We start from the raw sequence: 23,860 nt of genomic DNA, 5'->3' as shown, positions 1-23,860 counted from the left end.
CTTTTCTGCAAGGCTGAGATAAAAGCTCAGCTCTAACCTGCCCTTGACTCACCAGGACTCCTCAGCTCAGCTTCTCCAAATGAGGCTCCCTGCTCAGCTCCTGGGGATGCTGCTGCTCTGAATCCCTGGTGAGGACAGAGGGGATGGGGAAGGAGAAGGGGGAGGAGGGTGAACCCTGGGAATCCATGTAGAGATGTGCTGGTATTGTACTTTAGATGGGCCAGGTGAAGCTTACTAAGGAGCTGTGCTCTGTTGAAGACAGAGAAAGAGGAAAATGAAGTTGGGAGAATCTTAGAGAACAAATAGACCTGAGCTAACTGGCTTCTGTTTTGAAATTGGACATTTGGATGGAAAGAATCAAAATAATGCACACAAAAACTAATTCAAGATCATGGAAACAACTCATGAAAATGGCTAATGATGCACATAACCTTGCATTAAAATGTCATTACTTCAGGATCAGTGGGCATATTGTGTTGACCCACACTCCCCTCTCCATGCCCATCACCCATGCACAGCCAGCCTCCATCTTCTGCAGGTCCAGTCAGAGCCTCATACACAGTGATGGAAACACCTATGTATATTGGGCTGTACAGAAGCCAGGCTAGGTTCCAGAAGGCCTAGTATGTGTCCACACAGGTCTTTGGGGTCTCAGGCAGAGTCTGAGGCAGTGAGTCAGGGACAGACTTCACACTGACAATCCGCGGGGAGAAACTGAGGACCCTGGAGTGCATCACTGTATCCAAGGGACTCGTGCTGCTCCCACAGGGGTGCAGGCCTGAACACAAACCTCTTGCTTGTGGCCCATCTGCCACGTGTGCTGTCTGAAGGGCACAGCAGATGAGACACCAGGTCTCCTAACTCCTGAATCCTGTACCCAGTGCTCACATCAAATTTTCTGTGACACAGAATTGTCCCTCCTGTCGATTCTGTTTTCTGAAAACTCTCACCTAGACTCTCTGGGATTCAGGTCCTCTGGTCCTTATCTTCTGTCCCTTACACAAGAGGAGACATTATTCTGAAGCAGGGAAAGCTGAACTCACTGCTATGCTCCTCTGGGTGAAACAGGACACAACCTCTAATCTGAGCTTTAGGATAAATGTCCCCCCAAGACACATGAGTTAAAGTTGAGCTTCCCGCCAAAGGCATATTGGGAGGTGGTTTCCATCTTTAGGAGGAGAGGACTTGGGGATCTTCTGATTGAGTGACACAACTTCTCTCTCCTTTTCAACTTCTGTCTGGTGCAGGACCCTGCATTATATGGAATGAGGCTGCAGGTTCTCTCAAGGGCAACTTCAGCTTAGAATTTACCTTTAGTTATGAATATAATTAATTGTGGATATCTCCCTCCAAGACTCAGATTCCAATTAGAAGAGGAAGGTTTCAGTTGTGACATCTGCTGTGTCCTCAGGGCTCTGTGCAGATGTGCTATGGAAGGACAGCTGCTCAAACAAAGCACACCTCATGCTCCAAGTCTGACCTTCCTCCTGGAATCCTCCAGAGACGTCACCATGCTCCACCACCTTTCTTCTGGAAGAGCAGTGCTGGGTCATTGGGTAACATCAGCAGGTGTTTCTGCAGATGACAGAACAAACACAGTGCCTCAGAGGAGCAGCAGTCATGCCCAGAACCCTGGGATTCATGCATCTTGAGGTGCCACTGCTCTCTGAAGCTGTGAGGATTTTTGTTCTGGTATGTGTCACTATGGTCTCCTGGAAACTCAATGCAGGAATAAGTGCCAGCATCATTTCTCTCCACGTTGCTGATGGTGAGGGTAAAATCTGCTCCCGAATGACTGCTACAGAACTCTGCTGGGACTCTGAAGCCAGGGTGGATGTGCCATGCACCGGGAGTTTAGGGTCTTGGCCTGGTTTCTGCTTGTACCAAGAAAACTTGGTGTCCTCCTTGTGGTTGGTTGTGCAGGTGATGGTGGTTCTTTCCCCAGGATAGACAGCCACCAGAGCTGGGGACTGGGTGATGGCATTTCCCATTTTCACACCTGCAATCTCATAAGAATTTTCAAGGTCAGTGTAAGGACACAATCAATTTAATCCATGCAAAGCATACATACTTCACTATTCAAAGGAAATATTTGGGGTGAGGAATCCATTCCCTTTGGAGAAAGATTGCCTCAGGCACATGCTCAGTGGGTCCACTCTGGCAAAGTCCATGGGAAGGTGACTCAGAGCACCATGTCCCATTCCTTTGCTCATCTGAGATGAGGAGCATCAGAAAGCACAGGAGCTGAAATGGGGACCTCATCTTGCCAGGAGTGCCTGTTCTCCCTCCTGTGGACCTGTCTCCTCTATTGGGGGTCCATTAGTAGTGCCTGTGAGAGGTGGGGCTCTCTGTGGGAGGAATAAGCAAAGCAGATTCAGCTGGGGCCTAGAGAAGAGGGCCACTGAGCAGACCTCTGTTACACTCCTCCTCCTCAGCTGCCTGCTCAGATCAACCTTGTAGGATGTCCTGGACTCAGGACAACACAATGCTGTGTGAGCTGCCAGCCAGGCCAGGGAGCTGATAAGATGCCCCCACTGCCCCAGGCCAGCTCCTCAGTGAAGAGGACTCTGGGGATCCAGGGCTTGTCAGGAACAAAGCTGGAAAATCATGGAGAGCTGAGAGTGCAGGGAACAAAGAATATATCTCAGAGGGTGTGGGGGTGAAATGGCCCAGTATCCTGTGACTCTGTCCTTATTTTAGAGCAGGAGTCAGGTAAGACAGTGTGATTTTGAGTGTTATAATTTTATTATTTGGGCACAGACAGAGCCACATCTTTGCTATTTTCAAGAGTTACACAGGGCAGACTTGGAAGAGCCTGTACCTGACACACCAAGACTCACCCGGCTACTTCCAGAAATGTCCTTTCATTCTCCCAAATGAGTTCCTCATCAAATATCCTTCAGTTAGCATTTTTTCCTTTGAAATATCCAATTACAAATTATATGAGTCAAGAAAGTCCCTTTGCAAAAAAAATAAATAACTTCACTTCTAAAGCTGTCTCTGACCTGTTCTCACTTCCCTTCTTGATATAAACAACAAAGGATTTCTGCATTCCATCTGCAATGGAAGTAGCCTATTAGTTGCCACTCAATCCTAGAGGAAACAAAGTATTTTGGGTACTTATAAACTCTACAGACTTACATGGATTTAATGCATACATGAAAATTCAGGATGGCCCTCTGAACCCCGAGACCTGGCTTAGTGATAGCCCTAAGTATTCGGACCTGCAATGTGCTGCCTCTAATTGGAAACCAGTGCACATTTCTGCACATCAGAGCCTCCTGGACCTAAGCTGAAGGACTCTACTGAGGCAGCTCTCACAGGGAATGGGCTCATCTGGGTTTGTCCATGTGTAGGCAAAGAAAATCCTATGTGCTGTGTCTCGCTGTTCCACGGCTGGTTCAGAGAGGTCCTTGGACTTCAGGGATGGCCCCTGTGTTCCCTGGGTCAACAGCAGAGAGGTCCCTCCCTTTCTCAGGAGCAAGATGAGGCTGCCTACTGGGCCAATGCCTCCCACACTTGAGCCTGAAAGGGAACCCTGGATGGACAGTCCTTGTCCTTAGCAGGAGGAGAGTGTCAAATAAGCCAGCTGTCAGCAATGCAGCAGGGATGACAGAACACAGGTCCTCAATCATTGCTGGGAATGATGGGGACAGAGAACCCCATGCAAGTTCACAGCCCTGTGAGGGCAGGGACAGCTGTCCTCAGTGGGATCTAGGTGGTTCCCATATGGGAGGAAACAATTCTAGAAACTACCTAATTCTACCTCTCAATTTTATAGGCAGAATGTCCAGGGCACAGAGAGTGATTGGCTGGGCATCTACTGACCAATCTATGATGATGCAAAATCTTCACTACCATTTGGTATTGTTCTGGATCCCTGCAAAACTGACAGCTCCTTGTGAAAGCCCTTTACTTTGTCACTGAAGAGACCATGGAAGTGACTCCTGGCCATGCTCTTCCTTTAGTTAATTGAATTGTGTGAGCTGATTTTATTTAGAAGGCAAAGAAATCTTAGAGGTGCCTTTCCAGCAGAGCTCAGTCTCCATGCCTAACCTGGAACTTCCGCTAAACATACTCTGTCTTTCTGTGATACTCGTGTTCTCTATTTCAATTTTTAGAAATATTCAAATACATTTTAAACTTTCAAAACACCTTTTAGGTGGAAAAGGGTGTCAAGCAGGCTTCCTGTCATTCAGGGAAATGGGGTGGGGTGCAGATATTGAGGTCTCTGCCTCAGACACTTTGTTCCTGTGCACAGGTTGTTTGAAACAAGGTGTTTTCCACACATTTATCTTGTCATCAGCACCCCAAAGATGGATTAGTTACTAATCACAGAAAAAGAATGAGGATACCAATTCTGTCATAACTTGGGAGCTCTGTCACTTTCTCCTGTTTGGATGGCTGTCTTGGCCACTTCTACAGTGAAACCCTTTCTTCAGAAACATGCAAAGATGTGACTTCAGCATTTCCCAAAAGAAGAGGCAATAATGGCTTCACCCCACAGTTCTTCACCCTGGGAGAACAGCTGCTCCGTGCTGAGTTACTTGGTCCTGGGGCAGGGGGTTTTCTCTCCATAGTTGCTCCTCACTGACAGGAAACCACTCTGGAAGGAATGTTTCTCCAGGCCCCTGCACAGTGGTTCAGAAGCTCAGGAACTTCCTCTCCGGGATCAATGCTCCACTCAGGAGCTCTCTGTCATCATTAGCAAACTCTACACTTGTCACAAAAGCTGGGCCCTCTGGGGACCTCATCCCAGCTGCACATCTGCACTTTTCTCTTGTCCAGAAGCCAAACACCCTTGAGAAAAATTCACCATGGCACCACTGCAGAAAAGGATGGAGGTTCAGTTGCAGACACTGCTCTAGACCTTGCCAGGCTCTAAGGGGAAAGAGCTGGCCCAAGGACCTGAAGGGGTTTTGTTGCAGTCTGTATCACTGTGTGGGTGGAGAGCTGTCTCACTGCTGACAGTAGTAGGTTGTGACATCTTCAGCCTCCATGCTACTGATGGTGAGCAAGTAGGAGGGCCCACCCACTGCCACTGAAGTACTCTGGGACTCTGGAGGCCAGGTTGGATGTACCATAGATCAGTTGCCATGGAGAGGCCCCTGGCTTCTGTTGTACCAGTGCAAGTAGCTGGTGCTTATAATGGAGCTGGCTGGGCAGGTAATGGTGACCCTCTCCTCTTGGGAAGCAGCCAGGGACCCTGGAGACTGCGTGAGCATAATTTCTCCACTGAACACTATGCTCATGTGGGAAAGATGAAAAGAGAGAGAAATTAGCAGAAACAGAGACACATGGACATCTTCATACCAGACAAGGTGCAGAAGCATCTAAGACAAAAACCCAGACTTAGGCTCCAACTAACTCATGTGGGAAGTGGACTCTGGGTCTTAAGCGTTCTCTTTTCTACCTGTGACACTGAGCAGCAGGAAGCTGACAATTTGAGCCTGAAGGTCCATGGTATTTTCTGAGCTGAACACTCCTCTTCCCCCAGGGACCCCTTTAATTTGCTCACAGTTCTATGGTCTCTGAGAGGATACATGCAAATCAGCAGGGTGGGTGGGGCAGCACTGGCCCATAGATCACGTGGTCCTCCCACTGCAGAAGCTAAGGTGGCCTAGGGAGCAGGACCTGAGTGTGTCCTGAGCTCCTGTCCAGAGTCCTCCTGTGTTTCTGGGCTTCATCTGACCTAGTTAAAAAGGAAGCCCTCCTGTCCCTGTGCTTCTCCTGTCTGCAGCAGGTCAGTATCCTCTGTGAGAAGGACTTGCTCAGGAGGATCAGATGGACTGTCCATAAGAGTGTCCTAGGCCACACCCTGCCTCCACTCTCCTTGCCTGTGGCTCCAAGGCCTTTACCATCCCTCATGGCCTCCTAGATGGCTGATCTTCAGTGTGAGCTGGATCTCATATCCTTAGGGATGTGGCCATGAAGCCAGGCAGGGATTCCAGGCAGAGAGGAAAGCCCAGTGAGGAGCAGCAGGGACCCTGTCCCACTGAAGGGTACAGCCCTCTGTACAGCCCTCTGTACAGCCCTCTGTACATCCCAGCTACAGTTTCTGTAGGGCTCTATTCTGGGCTGGTGTCACAAGGTCCCTGGGCTTGAGAAGCTGAAGGCAGTCTCAGACTAAGGAACAGTGAGTCCAAGTGATGACCATTTACCCTCAATAGGAGCCCTGTCCTGAGGGATTAAGCTGACATCACATGCCCCTCTGTGACTTTGGGAGAGGAGTTTTTAAGTAAGTGATGTTTTAATTATCAAAGTATGAGTGACCATGCTGAGGTCAGAAAGTATACATAGGAGTCTTATAAAGGCCAGGTTGTGACACGATTTAACCAGTTTTACAACAAACCCATCCCCCATTCCTGTCTACACTGCAGAGAGGCAGAAATCAGGGGGAAGCCTGGAGCTATCTCCAGAGCTTCCTTAGGACAGAGGCAGCTTCCTAGAGGCTCCCTGGTGATGGAATTCTCCCAGTGGCCCCATTGTGGGGACAAGGAGGAACTGTTCAAATGACACTAGCAGTTTCCTTTCCCTGCCAGGCTCTTTGGCTTGGTCTTAGGGTGAAACTGGCCTCATAGAACAGGTTGGGAAGTTATTCTTCCTGCTGTCCAGACAGCTGAGTAAGACTGATGACATTTCTACTTCAATATGTGATTGAATCCCCAATAAAGTCCTGACTCTGTGCTTTGCTTTATTTAAGCATTTTAAAATTCTTTTTTATTATAATCGTATCCAATTTTTCTAGATATTTCTGAGTCACTTAATAATTTATCTCTTTCTGAGAGTTGTTGTATTCTATTTAAATTGCATAATTTGACAGTAATGGCATGTTTTCATTTCTCTCATAATGTTTTAAAATTTCTGTAGATCTTGACAAATTATGAAACTGACTTTGGGCATGTCTGCCTTCCCTCTTTTTTCTGGATGAATTTTTGAAGGGTCTGCAAGGTTTTTGATCTTCCTAGGAAATCACCATTTGGTGTCATTGGTTTTCTGGTTTTCTTTCATTTATATGTCTTATACTTTATATCATTTTCTTCTACTGTCCTAGGCCTCAACCTGACTCTGGTCTCCTTGCCAGCTCTAGATTTCTCTTTCTTCTCCTAGTTTCTCAGGTTACATAATTGATTTCAGATTTTTTTTTATCATTACTAGAACATAAAATTAGAGACTTATATTTGTAAATTCAAATATTCATTTGTTCACTACAAATTTGCCACTTTGACAGAGGAGGCAGCTTGGCCATTTCCTCACTTGGGAAGCAACAGCAGGAGCTGGAGAAGTGGAATGCGGAGGCCATACTGAGGTGCCTGGGAGCTGTGAAGTTCAGGCCCTTCACCAGGGGAAGATCCCAAGTGGGACAACTCAGTGCAGGGGCCATTTGGCAGAAAGAGGAAGAAAACAGCCAAAGCCCTGATACTATGACAGTTGAGGTGGACACCACGAGAGGCCCCAGGGTACAGATCCCTTTTTCTCACCAATGTCACCAACTGTTTTCTTGAGGTGGTGGAGCTCTGACCAGCTTCCAGCCCAGATATAGTGAGGATGCTTGATGAATTGGTATGAGTTGACGAGAGGGAAGTCCTCTGGAAAGGCTTGACTTGGTGCCTTGTCATGGACTAAGAAAAGATTAATATACAAACAAAAGTTCATATGTAGAAAGACAAACTTAGAAATTGATATAAATTTTATTAGACTAAAATCTTGCAAAGCACAACTTAGAATAGCTCTGCTCTCTTTGTGGGTATACAGAATCACAAGGAAAGCAAGACCAATGGTACAGAATAGAGGACACAGGGTCAAACCCATATGAATGTAGTTATCATATATTAGACAAAGGCACCAAAAACATACATTGGAGACAAGATAGCCTCTCAACAAATGGTGTTGGGAAAGCTGGAAAGCCATATACCTCAAAATGAAATTAAGCCCCCAACTCTCACCATGCACACAACTCAATTCAAAATGGGTCAAGGACCTAGGAATTAGACCAGAGACCCTGTGCCTAATATAAGAAAAAGTAGGCCCAAATCATCATCATGTCAGATTAGAAACCCACTTCCTTAACAAGACTTCTAAAGTGCAAGAAATAAAATCCAGAATCAATAAATGGGATGGATTCAAACTAAAAAGCTTCTTCTCAGCAACATAATTAGTGAGGTGAAGAGAGAGCCTACAGAATGGGAGCAATGTTTTACATCATGCACATCAGATAGAGCACTCTTTCAAAGCTGCATCCACTGCTAAGCCATATCCAACCAGGGGATTTTGACCTGTGGTGCTGAACCCTGAATCAGACCATCTATGTTGGGGATAGAACTTTGCCACTCATGAGCCCTGTGAATTGGATGGAGTATTTAAAAGGCCCTTTTTTCTCACAAGGACACATGAGAGTATTTCCTTCCCCAGGGTCTACTGCAGCCTCCAGAGTCTCAGGAAGCCCTGAGTAGACATGACACTTTTCAGTTCCTCTCCCCATATGAAACCCCACACTAGGAGAATGCATTATTAATATTGCCCATAGTTAAGAGGAGGAAGTTTCCATGCATTTTCTAAAGTTTTATAGGTATTTTCTCAGGATGTGAATCGAAGAATATGCTTGTTTTCTTAGTGTGACAGTTATAGGGCATTGTTGAAGAATTTGGCAGGGTGGATGGGCATGAGTTTCAATTTGGGTGTCACCAGGTGAGACTCAGAAACTAGGATATGGGAATTGACCCTTGTGCATAACAGCATCTAAGTTTTTTGAAGGAGTAAATATAGTTTTGCAAATGTGTATTTTCTATGGCTACAAAAATATGAAATTAATGGAAACCATATTGGCCATATCCTATTGTTATGTCATGTTCAGGAATGGATAGGTAAAAATGAATCCCACCTTTGTGTATAATTATAATATACACCAATAAACTAAGGAATAAAAGCAAGCTATAAATGCTAACTTAAAATCTATCATTTAATCTAACAGATACAGCTATTGGATATTATTCATAAAATTTGTGTAATAAGAATTGAGCCTAGAATTACAAAATTATACGAGTTTGGCAGTTCTATGACCTTAGTTCCTAAAATAAAGTGTCTATTTTTTACTTCTCTTTTTTTTCTGAATTTCAAAAGATAACACAGTAAGTTAACTAAATTGGGAGTTTGGAAATGTATACAAGAAATAAATAGGGTCTGGGGACTCAAAGTCCTTAATGTGGATTCCTCTCCCACATTCATCACATTCACGAAGCTGATTCTCTTCCATCCATCACTAGGCCTGATTTCCTGGGAAATTCAAGATATCCCTCTCCTCAGGTCTATGGTAAAAGTATGACACCCCATCACCTGCAGATGCCAGGTCTGGCCCTAGCTTTGCTCCAGCGAAGTCTGCCATCTCTGTTCTGTTCCTGAAGTCAAACGTGCTCTCTGTATTTGTCTGACTCTTCTCAGGTGCTTCATCATCCACAACAGAGGAACAAGGACCCACCCTGATTCTAATACTGATGACAAGGGGAGGGCCATGCTTGTCAGGTTGTGGTCAAGAGAGATCTCAAAGTTACATAGAAAGTATCCATGGACTGGACTATGGGGACACTTGGCCCATTTTGACAAAGCCCCAGCAGCCATGAGCATGGGCACAGCACACAGCCCCCAAGCCTTAGGGCTCCTCCTGGGACAGGATCTCTGCTGCTTGCCCAGTGATGCTGAGGCTCTCTGTGGGGTCTATTTGCCAACTCATGGCAGGTTTGTGACAGAGAAAGTTGTGCAATTTGGAGTCTGGGAACCCAAAGTCCTGACTGTCGATTCCTTCTCCCACATTCATCACACTCATGAAGCTGATTCTCTTCCATCCATCACTAGGCCAGATTTCCTGGGAAACTCAAGGGATCCCTCTCCTCAGTAAGTTGTCAAACCAAAGACCAACAATTCACCAGGAATTCAGAAAACATACTGGTCTCAGGGCAGTTGGGTTCTAGGTGTATAACCCACAGGAGATGCCAAAGCTTATATTTTGCCAAAGAAGAGAAGGGGCCTGAGGGACCCTTTGGGGCACAGTGGCATTGGTGAGAGAGGCTGAGGACTTCTGATCTAGAGAGGCCAACCCAGCCTCATGATTCTTACTCAAAACCCCTTCCAGAGCTGCTGAGGGTTTTCCAGGGCTCCCAGAAAGAGCTTCCCTACTCAGCCTTTGGGCAGGGGCAGCTGAGGAGAGGTGCAGAAGGTTCCAGAGGTGACCAAGCCCCAACCACCACTGCCACCTGTGCCCTTCCTCCCAGCCTCTGCAAGGTGGTGATGAAGTAAAGGGACCTGCCCCTGCAGCCACAGTTCACCTGGCTTCCCACACTGGATGGGCCCTTAAAGGAGTCCCAGATCACCACATGCACACAGGACAGGATGCTGCCCTCTCATGGAAAAGGTGAGATGATTTTCATCTAAATCAATGAACTTGGGCAGGAGCAGGAGGATGTTGATGGTTGGAGACCTTTGTTTGGTAGGTCAGGATCTTGGTTCCTAGCTCAGGTCTTGACTTTGCACAGTAGGTGCTCAGCACAGGATATGACAATGTTGTACAAATGAACAATGGGACAGAGGGCTTGAAACATCTCAGGAACTGGCAAGGCCACACCCATCTCAGTCTTAAGGGTATAAAAGTTGAATTTCCTTTGAGAAGAGACCATGGGGCACCCTGCTTGCCTGGTTCCCAGGAGGGTGTTTCACTGCACTCAGCCACCCAGGCTCTCAGAGGATGGTATATCTGTGGTCCCAGGAGGCTTGGTGACAGCTCAAGATGGTGGCAAACATGGGCCTCACCCATGTGGAACTGGTTCTGCAGGAATGAAGGATGCAGGAGATAGGGGTCAGGAGGTTCAACTGGATTTCAAAGGAGGCCCTAAAGGCCAGGTGGGGTGCAGCAGGGTTGGATCCCTGCAGCAGGGTTGAATCCCTGCAGCAGCCCCTGAGAAGACAAGGTGTGGAGATGTGACAATGGAGGTGGCATTGCAGTGGAGACCCTGAGACTGAGAGATGCCAACAGCATGGGACATCTGCTGAGGGAAACTCTGAATCCAGCAGAGAAAAGTGGGAAGGGAGGCCATGTGGGCTGAAGTCAACAAGTTCAAAGGGGCAGAGCCCTGTGTCAACCCTTTGGACAGAACTTCACTGTGCCATATGCCCAGGTGCTGGATAGGGGGCTGTGGGATGGGTTTGCTCAACTGGACTTTTTAGTCTTTCTTTGGTATCATCCCTTCTTCCTTCAGTTCTGTTTCTCCCCTTTGGAATGGGAATGTTGACACTCTGACACTGGACAATGGATTTGCTTTTGACTTTTGCCCAAGAGTTTGCATTGGGATTCCTATGAGATCATGAACTTGGACTTTTAGGAAATGGTGAAATTGTTACGGTGCCCATGAACAATGGGACAGCTAGCTTGAGATATCTCAGGAACTGGCAAGACTATGGGACCCTTGAAGATGGACTAAATGCATTTTGAACTGTGATATGGACATGAGCTTTTGGAGGTAAGGAGTGGCAGGTTATGATAAGGATATGAGATGTCCCCCCAGAATCTTCTGTTTTTCAGAGGTAAAATAATCAGATCTCAAGAGCCATAATCAGTCCATCTTAGTTTGAATGGACTGATCCTGTGTTAACTGTAGACGGGGCAAGGCTGGGGAGGTGGTTCATGGGAGCATATCCCAGAACAGTTGTTCTGCCTGTGCTCTCTGTCCCCCCTCCCCTGGAGTCCTTGTCACATCCTAAATGGATTCTCTGTGATACGTCCTCTGCCATGATGTTCTGCCTCACCCAGAGCCCAGAGTTATGGATCCAGTTGGCCATGGATTGAATCTCTGAAGCTAAAAACATCACTATGCCACGTGACCAATAAGTTGTTCCTGTCTGCTTTTTGTGTCTCAGAGATGAAGAGCTGAGTAAAACCTATACTTAGACCCAGTTCTTACATATGAGTATGTTATTTTCCTCATATTTGTGAATTTTCCAGTTTACTTTGTGCTGTTAATTTGTAACTTCATACCATTATCATCAGAGGACATAATATGTATGTTCTATGTTCTAAGTCTTTATACCATCATTGAGATTTGTTTTGTGGCCTAACAAATGCAGGATCTTAGAGAACATTCCAAGTGCACTTGAGCAATCATGCAGCAAGCCATTGTTAGTAGAATTCCCCTATGTGACTTTTAGGTGGGTGGTATAGCTGCAGGTCTGTGTTTCCTGACTTGTCCTCTGCCTGGTTGTCCCAGAAATTATTGAAAGTACAATAGTGGCGTCCCCTCTGTTACTGTATTATAGCCTATTTGTCCCTCTTAGCTGTCCCTGTTTTTAAATGTGTTTTGGAGCCCTGATGTTTAGTGCACATGTATGTAACTGTCCTATCTTCTTGGTGAATTGAGTCTGTTTTCATTATATATTTTTCTCCTTTGTATCTAAAGCAATTTTGACAAACTTATAGATGTTGGACAAGAGCAGAAATTCTTTTCTTGTCTCTTGCTCAGAATTTGGCTATAATATTTTCCCGTGTTTTCACTGTCAAGTGCTGCTTGTTCTAAGACCTAGTCTGAGACTATTGGACACAGTATGTAGACATACAGTTTCAATCAATGTTGCCAATATACATATTTTATTGGGAGGTTAATTTATTTACATCAGCAGAATTACAGAGGGGGGAAATTTCCCTTTGCCATTTTTTTAAACCTTTCTTTCATGTCTTTTTGCCCATCTCCTCCTTTATTTTTAGTGGATTTGAGGTAAAATGTTTTGATTTCCTTCCCATTTTCTTTTTTTTTCTTGAGTATATGACAGCTTTTTGTTTTCTTTGTTTTGGTGAATTTTGGTTTGAATTATAACGCACTAAATTTATAACATCTTAACATGAGCTGGTGACAATTTGACTTCACTCTCCTTAAAACACTGCCCTCCCTTACACTCAGCATCCCTTGATGTTACTAATGTCAATTCACATCTGTTTGTTGTGCAGGTGTTAACATAGTGCTTAGTGATGATGACCATTAATACATTTTCTAAAAATCCTGTGAAAAACAAGACTAGGGTTATAATGAATTTACACTAATGATTTAAAAATTATTTCCTGTGTTTGCTTTGACAGAAGAACTCTGTAGTTTTGAACTCTTTCTAGTTACTCTTTGGCCTACCTCATTTCAACTTGGAGCACATCTTTTTCCCCTGAAATATCCCTTATGCTGGTGCCACACAAGGGCTTCTGCAGCTGGTGGTATCATGGTAGGTGGTGACAGAGCTGTGGCCATGGCACTCAAGGTCCAGAGCCCTAAGCTGCAGCTTCTTCCTCTCAGATAATCTGCTGAGCTGCTGCTCAGACCAAAGCTCATGTGGCAACTGGGCCACCCAGGCAGAGAGATTTTTTTTTGGGGGGGGGCTAAACAACTGTGGGAGGGACATGTGTAAATTGCCCACAGTAATACATCCCAGCATCCTCAGCCTCCACCCAGCTGACTCTCAGTGTGAACTCTGTCCCTGATCCACTGCCACTGAACCTGTCTGGGACTCCAGTGAACCAGTTGGAAACCTTATAGATCAGAAGTTATATAGACTGGTCTGGCTTCTGCAGATACCAATGCAATTAGGTGTTTTCATCACTGTAAAGGAGGCTCTGACTGGACCTGCAGGAGATGGAGGATGACTGTACAGGGGTGCTGGGCAGAGAGAGAGGAGTCTGGGTCAGCACAACATCCTCACTGGATCCTGAAATAATGACAGAAATGAAAGTTTATGCAAGGTATTATAAAATATTTTCATGATTTTCCCTTTGTTTCTTTCTTAACTAAATCATTTGTGTGTGAAGTGTATGTAGTTTGGGTTCCTACCAAAAAATACAATGTCATATAAGATAGAGGTTTTCATGGACAATTTCTGTCTAGAGGTCGACCACATAAATCTCCTTTTTCTAGGTCCCAGTCTTCACCAGGACACAAATCTTTCTTTTTCCTTCTAGATACTTCTTCTCTTTCATGGATCTGAACATCATATTCCCCATTTTTTGAGCTGAAAATCACACCACAAACATGGGCAGGGATCACATGTAGGAGGCAATGAGCTCACGACCTGCCCCTTCTCCCTCCTCATGCCCACTGTATTCACCAGGAATCCAGAGCTGCAGCAGCCCCAGGAACTGAGCAGGGAGCCTCATTTTGAGAAGCTGACCTGAGAAGTCCTGGTGAGTCAAGGCCAGGTTAGAGCTGAGCTTTTATGTCAGCCTTGCAGGAAGGTCCTCCCTGGGGAGCAGCATGCAAATGCCCTGGTGGGTGCAGCTGGGTGGAAAGAGCCAATGGGGTGGGTGGGTGTGGACTGTCTTTGAACAAATAAAATATCTTTTGTGACAAGAAGAAAACCAAGGAGATGAAGTCCAGGCTGCCTGCAGTAGTGGGCAGAGGATCTGATGGTGCAAGTGAAAATCTTTGGCAAAGACGTAGATTTTCTATGAGTTCAGTAGGAAGCACAAATAAAACACCTGAGACATGAAGATGTAGTCAGTGTGTCCAGCGTAATCTCTGGAGAGTGATGGCCAGGCTGTTGATCTCCCTCCCAGCAGCAAACCTGAAGAAGGAAATCATCCCACACCCACTAGAACTGACAGGAAATTTCCTCCAAACAAACCCATCTCCTTCAGGTACTTCAGACTCATGTGGTAGCTCCATATTAACAAGTGCTGGGAATGATCTCTCCTGGAGCCCTTGCATGAATCTAAAGCACCTGACAGGGAGAAAGAAAACTTTCTCTGACACTCAAAATCCATAATTGATTCTTAATTTTCAATGGATCCTGGGAAAAGGATCTTCCATAGGAGTCTCTCTCACCTGTAGACCCAGGTCACATCAGGGGTCCTGTTCCTTCTTTGCTGTAGGCAAGGATTGTCTCTCTCCCCTGTCCTTTTTGTGTGGGGCAGCCACACCATGAGTTCTAAGCTCAGAAGGTGACACAGTTCATGAGAGGCAAGGAATCTTCAGCTTTCAGGGCTTAAGGCCACTGATTAGCATCTCCTGGGCCTTCCTTTAATCATTCTTCATCCTGGAGGAGGAGGCTGGGCTACAGCTGCTCAAGGTCAGTCCAAATGTCAATCTTAATTTAATAGAAAACAGCATGTTCACTCCCACGGTGATCAAATGACAACCTGCCTGGTCACCTTGAGTCTCACACCTCACCTCCTGCAGATTGGTGCCAGTGTCAAATTTCTTTTGTCCTGAACTCAGAATTCTGCAGCAATTGAGAGAATAAAACCATGTATGATTGTTGACCAATTTAACAAAGAAGCTTGGCATTTATATGCTCTGGGAAATCCCCAAGAGTAAGATCTGTTAAACTGGGTTGAGGAGAAACTGAAGTGACATTGACCTTCACACTGATTTCCACTGTAGCAATCAGATTGACTGACAAACATCTGAGGCAAGATTGTAGAATTTTACATGTCATATTTACCTAGTTGATATTTTTTTAACTCTCATGTTTTCATCCATTCTGTGAAATTGCTGTTCTTCCACCTGATATGTGATGCTACACACAGTTATTCTGAGTCTTGCTTCTGAAAATATGGGCCTTCTAATTAGCTATGCTAGTGACAGAATTGGAAAGAAAAGAGCAGAAAACCAACACACAAAGAATATGTGCACAAATGTCGCTGTTACAGCTCATATGTAAGAACTATTCTAATGAGTGTCCAGTGAAAAATTAGTTTTACCCAGTATCATGGATTAATTATATCATTCCCAAAACATGGTGAGAGTCTATCACTCAGTTACTGGGAATGTGACATGACATGGCATAGGGATTTTGGAGGTAGGTGGTTAAGGAAATTTCCCCCTGGAGCACAGGGGACAACTGAAGGCCACTGCTGACATGACAAGAGGACACAGGACACAAGCAGAAGCCCATAGGCAGCAGGAGAGCACAGGGATCCTGGGCAGACCCTGGGTTTCAGCTGCTACCAGACAAGCAGAGTCTGGGTCAGCAGAGCCTGGAAAGGGCAGGGAAGGGACCCATCTTCAACTTCAGAGAGAGCTTGGCCTGCTGCCCCTGGACTCCAGACTTGAGCCTCCAGAGCTGGGAGTGAACTCCTCTGAGTGAGGCCTGGTGTGCGGTGCCTATTGAGCAGCCCTGGGAAACTCACCTTCCCATTCCCACTGTGGAAACCTGGATTGCGGAGCAGCAAGAAATCTGTAGCATCTGATTATTAATAAATCAGGTTTAGAAAAATATTGGGTTTACAAACTATTCTATAATAGTATAAAGTTTCAGAGAATGCTGCTATTTTTATTTGAAATGAACATAAGATCTTTAAAATCCTCCTATCTGATTGGTTATTTTAGCTAAGAAATTGTTGACATGATAAAATATCTTAGAAATTCTTTGTTGATCAGAAACATTTTCCTATATGCCCATAGAAAGAGAAGAAAAGGCAGATCCTTCATTCCAAGGCAGACTCTCAGCTCCTGTGAATAGCACACCATACTGTGTGTGGACATCAAAACCGAGCAGTAGGCACAGCTGCTCTGTCTCCCCTGGACACACATTACCAGGGTGGCTGAGACTAAATTCCCCCTGGGACCAGGTAGGAGGAGCCTGTGGGTGTATAAGGTGGCCAATTTTAACCTAAAAAGAAGGGACTTAGGCTCATAGGTTCCTTGAGGTTTTGACTCTGATGCTGTCAGTTGGTCCATGATGCTGCAAGTCCATGTGTGACCCATGGGAGCTGGGAGGCTGCTGGGCACTGGACCTGTGTGGATGTGGTCAAGTCAGAGTGCAGAGTGCACAGTTGGCACTGTCACTCCAGCCCCAATCTGTGCTCTGAGGACCCTGCAGCACAGTGGCACATACACCCCTGTGTGACTAGGAGAGACACAGCCCTCTGCTCCTGCCTGGGCCCAAAGGGAGATCTCTCCAGTGTGAGCTGAGAGTGGGTCCCTGGTGAAACTAGAGATCCATCCTCCCAGAGGGACTTCTCCAAACCCAAGTGTCAGGGTGGATCCTGAGCCCAGAGGCCACTGAGAGCAGAAGGACACATTTTCTAACTCAAAGCTGGTCACCACTCAGTGGAGGATCAATTCATGGATATGCCAGGTGCAGGAAGCCAGAGACTGCTGTGCCCCAAACACTGAGAGACCTTTGCCTATTTAAACTCTTAGTTCTCAGGATTCTCAAGACTGACTGCTCCAAAATTTATATGATAAGAAAACTCATAAATTTTCAGAAATTCTATGCAGTTTTTTCTTTTTTTTCAATTATGACTTATTTTTAATTTTTCTAAATAAAGTAATGAATTGATTATTGTTCATACAAATTCTAAAGTTAAGAACATTCTAATTAAATGGGTAGATGTAAAAATATTAAATGTCAGCATTTCCACAATGAGGAGTTTTACTTCAATTGTGCCAGTGCGTTCTGAGCACCCACAGCAGTGAGGTGTGTGGATGTCACACTGTGCCTAGTCTCCTGCCCTGTCCTTTCCCATTCTGTCCTTTGTCCTCCCCTGATACAGCTGCTCTGCCCTCCTGCTCTCCCTCCTATTTCTGTTTTCACGTGTGTATTACCATGATGTGCAAATGCAGAAGTCATTGTGGACAAGAATGACACCCACAAAATTCTCATGAGAGGTTGCAGGAGGAAGCCAAGGGCCTAACAAAGCTGGACAGCCAACCAGTTGATCAAGTAGTTGAGAAATGCCTGTCCACATCCTGCATTGTTAAGGGCAATAATGTTCCAATATGTCAATTAATTACATATTAATTATAAGGTGAAAATTGAGGTTGCTGAGGTCCTAATTGGTCCTTCCCAAGGAGTTCCTATATTGGAGGTTTGGTCCTAGTGTTTACATGATAGGAAATGGTTGGTTCTTAAGAGGTTAGGCCTGATGAGAGGGGCCAGGTCAGTGAAGCTGCTGCCGCTGGAAGGACCAATGCTGGACTCACAAACAGAGGGAATCCTCTCCAGAGTGGGTTGTCATAAGTGAGGCCACACCACAGGCCTGGCCACTGCAGCCTGTAACTGGTTCCCTTCCCATCCCCACACACCTTGCTGTGACACTGCCCAGGGGGACTCACTTGTGCACAACAGGTGAAACTGCTTAGCCTTGGACTTTAAGGCTTGAAAACTATGAAACAAAACTTTCCTTTACACACCACTTTCTTAGCTCAGGAATTTTGCTATAGCAACAGAAAAATGACTAATAGGTTTCTTATATTAATAAGTGTTTAAATTGAAATCTCATTAAAAGGCCTATTGCAGATTAACAACTTTATCTATAATAATTGTATCCTACAGGTAGTCCCCCAAATCTCATGTGTACAGATGACTCCACATTCTAGAAGTGCAGAGTCTCACCCAGAAGGCCTGGGTGGCTATGGAATTCTGCTCTTGGAACAGCTCTCAGTGACACAGATGACTCTCTTCAGCATGACACCTTGAACAGGATGAGAAATCACTCCACATCCACACATGGCTTGCTTTTCATTTGGTAGGAAGACTTCATTTTTTTAAAAGGATCCTTATCTATTGCTTGTAATTTCTTCCTTTACTGTGGACTCTGACTTAATGAAGCTTTCATAATGTGATTCCAACTTGCTGAAGGTACTTTGTGGCACATAGAAAATACTCTGTGTCCTGTCCTTCCCAACAGAACTCCAAGAGCCGGAAATAATGACTGCCTTTGTGAGGTTGAGACTCAGGCCCAGGAAGTGAGGCTTAGGATCTGGCAGTTGAAAGATGTGAGGCAGGTGGGAATGCTGGTTATCCTTTATTTAGAGGGGGCAATAACCTGTAGCCAGACCCCATCCCTGAGCCATTTTCCTAGGCTCTTTTAATGTGCAGTTCAAACAAAGAATGCCCCTGCCAACAGGTTACACAGGGCTCCTGTTCACAGGTCACAGTTCATGACCTTTAGTGCATGTGCTGACTCAGAGGGTTTATGGCCTTGACCACACAATAACCATGTCAGCTACATCATGGCCTTAGCCACACACTAAAACCATAAAACCCATCAGGCCACCAGAAGCCTCAGCAAGGGAGCCTACCTATGGCCATGGTGGGCCTGTCCCACAGTGACCTCAGAGGAAGGTCAGCTTGAAACTGCAGAACTCACCATGGCTTCTGGAAACACAGTCCCCTGGACCCTGATTAAGACTTGTGTGGAGAAGCTCCAGGAGAGACCTCATCTAAGAGAGAGGATTCAGAAGAGGAAGATTCCACACCAACCATTGCACCTGCAGGAGACACCTGGACCAGGGTGAGGACTTGGGAGTCACTTGGAAGTTGTAGCAGGCAGCTGAGGGCATCGTCACACACCTGGGCTCCCATGTAGTTCTAAGGAAGTCAGGGCCACAAGCCTGGTCCTTCAGTGGTAGGTGAGATCTGCTTTTTGGCAGCACCAGGGAATCTCCCATGTCCAGCATCTGCATTCCTATCAGGTGTCCCTGGTCTTTCAAACCTTGCTACTTGGACTCAATTTATCCATATTCCATGATTCCTCCAAGGACTGCCTCTGCAGAGGTGCTCTGGGCTCTTACACGGGAGCAGAGGGTCCTCCATTGTCCCAGCTGCCCTCTCTGTGTTCTGTTTCTGTTTCTGCATCTTCATGACCACACTCCCAGAACTGTGAGAGCCTGCAGTTTAGATTCTCATTCCCTGTGCTTTAGAGGACTTCCTGTTTGCAGTACATACAGTGACTTCTTATTTCTATGTAAATCCAAAATCTTACTATAAACCAAACCTTTCAGATTCATTGATGTTTGGTTTTTTTATTAAATTAGGAGGGACACCAGTGAATCCAGAGGTTTGAGAAGAGACTGGTTTTCTGCTTTGCCAATTTTCTTCATGGAATAAAATTCATGGACTATAATGGAAGGGAAGGGTAAATGGAGTTGGATTTATTTCAAGGAAAAGTGAGAGAAGTCCCTCAACAAGGGAGGGGGCCTGATACACCCTTTGGGTGTGCTAATTTAGGGGCTTATGTGGTTTACTGTCTGAGCTTAGATTAGTCTATGTTAAAGTGGTGTTGAGAAAGGTCAAGGTCATTGGTTTGCACTTCAGGCTGAAGGCTTAACCCTTCCTGTGATTCACATTTGGGTTCACTGCTACCTTCCATTTTCCCGCCTCTCTGAGAAAAGGAGTAGGGTGGAGTCTTCCTACAGTTGAGCCTCATGAAATTTTTCATTTGGAAAAGGTCTTCATGGGGCCATTAGGATTTCTAAAGGTTAGCCTCCTGGTGTGGTCTTCTGCCTTTGAGCAAGACTTCCACTGGGGCCCATCCCTTCTTACTGCTTCCTTTGACTATTGACTGTCATCTCTGCCTGCTTGGCCTAAGAAGCAGAAAGCGGTTTTAAGTGCAGAGGAGCCTCTCTGGAATCTTCTACCAATGTCTCCCAGAGCCTAGCTGCCTCTGAGTGGTGTCCTCAGCAGGTGGAAACAGCAGGAGTAAGGAGCCGGGGTAGCCCAGCCTCACACTTACTCCCCTGGATGTTTATGTCATGCCCGGTGTCACTGTGGGGGGACACTCATCATACTATTCACAGTAATAAGTGGCAATATCTTCAGAATCAGGCTGCTTATAGTGAGAGTGGAGTCTTTCCTAGATCACCTGCTGCTGAATCTCAAGGGTACCCAGGATCACAAGCAGTTTGCACCATAGATCAGGAGCTTAGCAGCCTGTCCTGGTTTCTGCTAGTACCAGTTTAAGTAATTGCTAATGCCCTGACTGGCCCTGTAGGTGACAGTGACTTTTCCTCCTTGAGTTTGAGACAGGGAGGATGAAGACAGGGAGGATGGTCAATTTGATCTCACATCTGGAACCTGACATTGAACACATGAAAAGAAATATGCACAATATTAATCATGTTAAAAGAGAATTTCCCTGAGGATCCAGGCAGCACTCACCACACTGTACTGAGTAAATCCCCAGGACTGTCCCTTTTTATCCATGAGGCAGAACAACAGGAGCCCCAGGATCTGAGCGGAGACCCTCATGGCCATGTTGTGTCCTGATGGGGGACTGACTCTTGCACAGGGTGTGAGCTTCCTCTTAATACACCCTCATGGCAGTGGGCTGTGCTGTAGGCACACACAAATCAGCAGGGCTAGGCAGGCTGGGCACAGCTGCAGGGAGGCTCCTCCTGGTCAATCAACACAGGCTCAGTGTGTCCAGTTTTCCCAGGTCAGAACAGGGCAGCTCAGATTTGCTTGGGGGAACATGGTTCCCTGGGGCCACAGGACACAGCAAGCCCCCTGAGCTATGAGGGTGAGCAAAGGCCCACCAGAGCTTCATCCAGCCAGAGTCCAATTTTCTTAGAAATAAATGAAAGGAATATTATATGCCACATACATAATATTTAGGAGATAAATTATGTGGATATGTCTCTGTTTAATCTGCATCTCTAGTATTAGTATATGTATGTACATACATATGCCATGACTTTTGGTTTAATGTGTTTTTGTTCTTTGTTACTTTGTCAGTTCTGGTGATCTAAACAGTGTCTCTTACATGCTAGGCCAGCAATGAACTACACTCAAATCGGTTTCATTTTATTTACATACTGTGTTCTATAATTTTCCTGGTGTGGCCTTAAACCTGTAATTTTCCCCCCTCAGTCTCAAGGCATCCAGGAGTATAAGCCTGTGCCCCCCTGCCCATGGGACTCTAAGTGCAGACACCCTGAGCCTGTGCAGGTAAATCTGGCATCTCTTGCCTAAACCCATGGCTGCCCCTTCACTCTCTGGATGGAGCATGAGCACCATGAAGTTCAGGACCTGCACAGGGTCCACCTGCTGCCTAGAACAGTGACCTTCCCATTGCTTAGGACACTTGGTGACCCATGGGGCTATGGTTACAGATAGTAGAAGGTGTAACACAGATGGGCAGTTGTTCATGATCCCAAGGGGACAGAAGTTCTATGTCCAGAGCTGGGCAAGGACAGCTCCTCCTGCTGGCTTCCCACACACAGGGAAAAACAGCTATCTCAGTGACTGCATGGCCAAGGGACAAAGCCACTCAGAGCAGCTGCTGGCCACCCCTCTGACTGGATAGACAGAGGTGCCTCTGGTAGGTCACAGCTCACATAATTCAGGTACTCTTCCCACAGTGGATCATTTCAGCCTCATGAACAGCCCTGAACACCAGCTTCTCTCCTTTCTGGTCTCTAAAGACCACCAGGCACCACCTTTGACTCTCCCATGAGAATCCAAGGAGTGGAGTCAGAGGCAGGCCAAGGGCCATGTTGTGCAGGAGAACAGGGTTGTGACCCACATGAGGACAGCCATGTGGGAAGTGAGGAGTGACAGGTGTGAACTCAGAGTAGGAGGGGACAGGACAGAGAAGACCCAGGCAAGAGGGCAGAAGACAGACACTGGAGGAGCCCAGGATCCAGGGAGAAGGGATGGGAGGGAGAGGGAGGGTGTGACTTCAGAGCTGTCCCCAACCTGCTCCTCTGAGGGTCCTCAGACTGTCAGCAGCCCTGTGCACAAACAGCATCTGAGTGGAGGTTTGTCCTCTAGCAGGAACAGGAAGAAGTTCAAATTCCTTGAAGGAAGTGTGGCTGCTGGTGGCCAGAATGACCTGTGTCCCTGCCCCACAGCTCTCCCAGGCAGGCAGGGTGTGCAGAGGGCAGCAAGAGGCAGCAGGAGCTCAGCAGCCAGGCCTGGTCCTGATGCTGCCAGGCTGGATGCTGCTAATGCTCTTTCTAGGTCAGTAAGGGACAGGGACCTCTCTCCTGGGACACAGAAAGATTAATATGAGTGACACCCTCTGTGCTCTCACTTTAACAGAAGTGATTCCTCTTTCCACGTTTATGATTGATAGTGAGAGGGACATCACTGGACAAAAGCAGAATAAATTGCCCTGGGGGATCAGGAGGCAGTAGGTGGTGTCAGGGCGCAGGAGGGACCTTACTAGCCTCCTGGCAGTCAGGAGGGCAGCACAGTACCTTAGTATCTGTTTTGTGGAGGACAAGGTGGCCACTCCCTCAAAGTCCTCTTGGGCCTGAATCCTCAGCAAGGAGTGACAAAGTGTCTCTGTGGACATCCTGGCCATGCCCTGGACTGACATTTCACACAAGTGTCCATGGTTTGGCTCAGGTCTGCCTGGCCTCCTCCAAGGCTCTACACTGTCTCTCCTGAGCCCAGCCTGGTGTCCAGCATCCCCTGGGCTCTACAGCTGCTCCTGCTGCACCTGGAGGCTGTGCTCCCTGGGGGCTGGTGCTGTGTGATGCTGCACCTGTGGGGTCTGGTGAGGGTCATGCTCAGGAGAGTGGGCAGAAGCTCCAGGACACACACAAGGGATCGTGCAGGTGACATCAATAGAATAATGGGTGTGTGTGTGTTCACGCTTGTGCATAGGTGTAGAAAACCAATCTGAAGGCTTGTGCTACAAACATGTTCCCATAAATTATTCTTTGTTTTTGCGCTTTTTGATGTGTAATTCAGTTATGTTAAAAATGGAAATTGTTACCTTGGAATAAGCCAACAGTTGAAAATATATTATTTTCATAACCATAATAAGACAATGTTGTCCTGGTTTCAACATTTTTTTTTACTTGAATGACATGCCTGATAACTGAATGAACATTATTAGATTTTGATCACTATTTTAATGAGAACCTATCGAACACCTCTTCTATACAATGTTTTTTGCTGAATATACAAATCAGACTAATTTCCATGGGGGTTGGTCTAGGGAGGTGTTTCACTGTGCTCAGCTGGCCTCACCCTCAGGGGCTGCTGCAGACAGGGACATGTCTTGGAGTCTTGGCTGCTTATCAAGATGGTGATAGTCTTGGGGTCAGCAAGTCATGCTGCTTCTACAGGAATGCAGGATGCTGAAGTCAGGGGTTTGTGGAGG

Source organism: Urocitellus parryii, chromosome 12 (genome assembly GCF_045843805.1).
Source record: "Urocitellus parryii isolate mUroPar1 chromosome 12, mUroPar1.hap1, whole genome shotgun sequence".
NCBI classification, from domain to species: domain Eukaryota; kingdom Metazoa; phylum Chordata; class Mammalia; order Rodentia; family Sciuridae; genus Urocitellus; species Urocitellus parryii.
The sequence above is the reverse complement of the archived record's forward strand: the minus strand, read 5'-3'. Positions refer to the sequence as shown.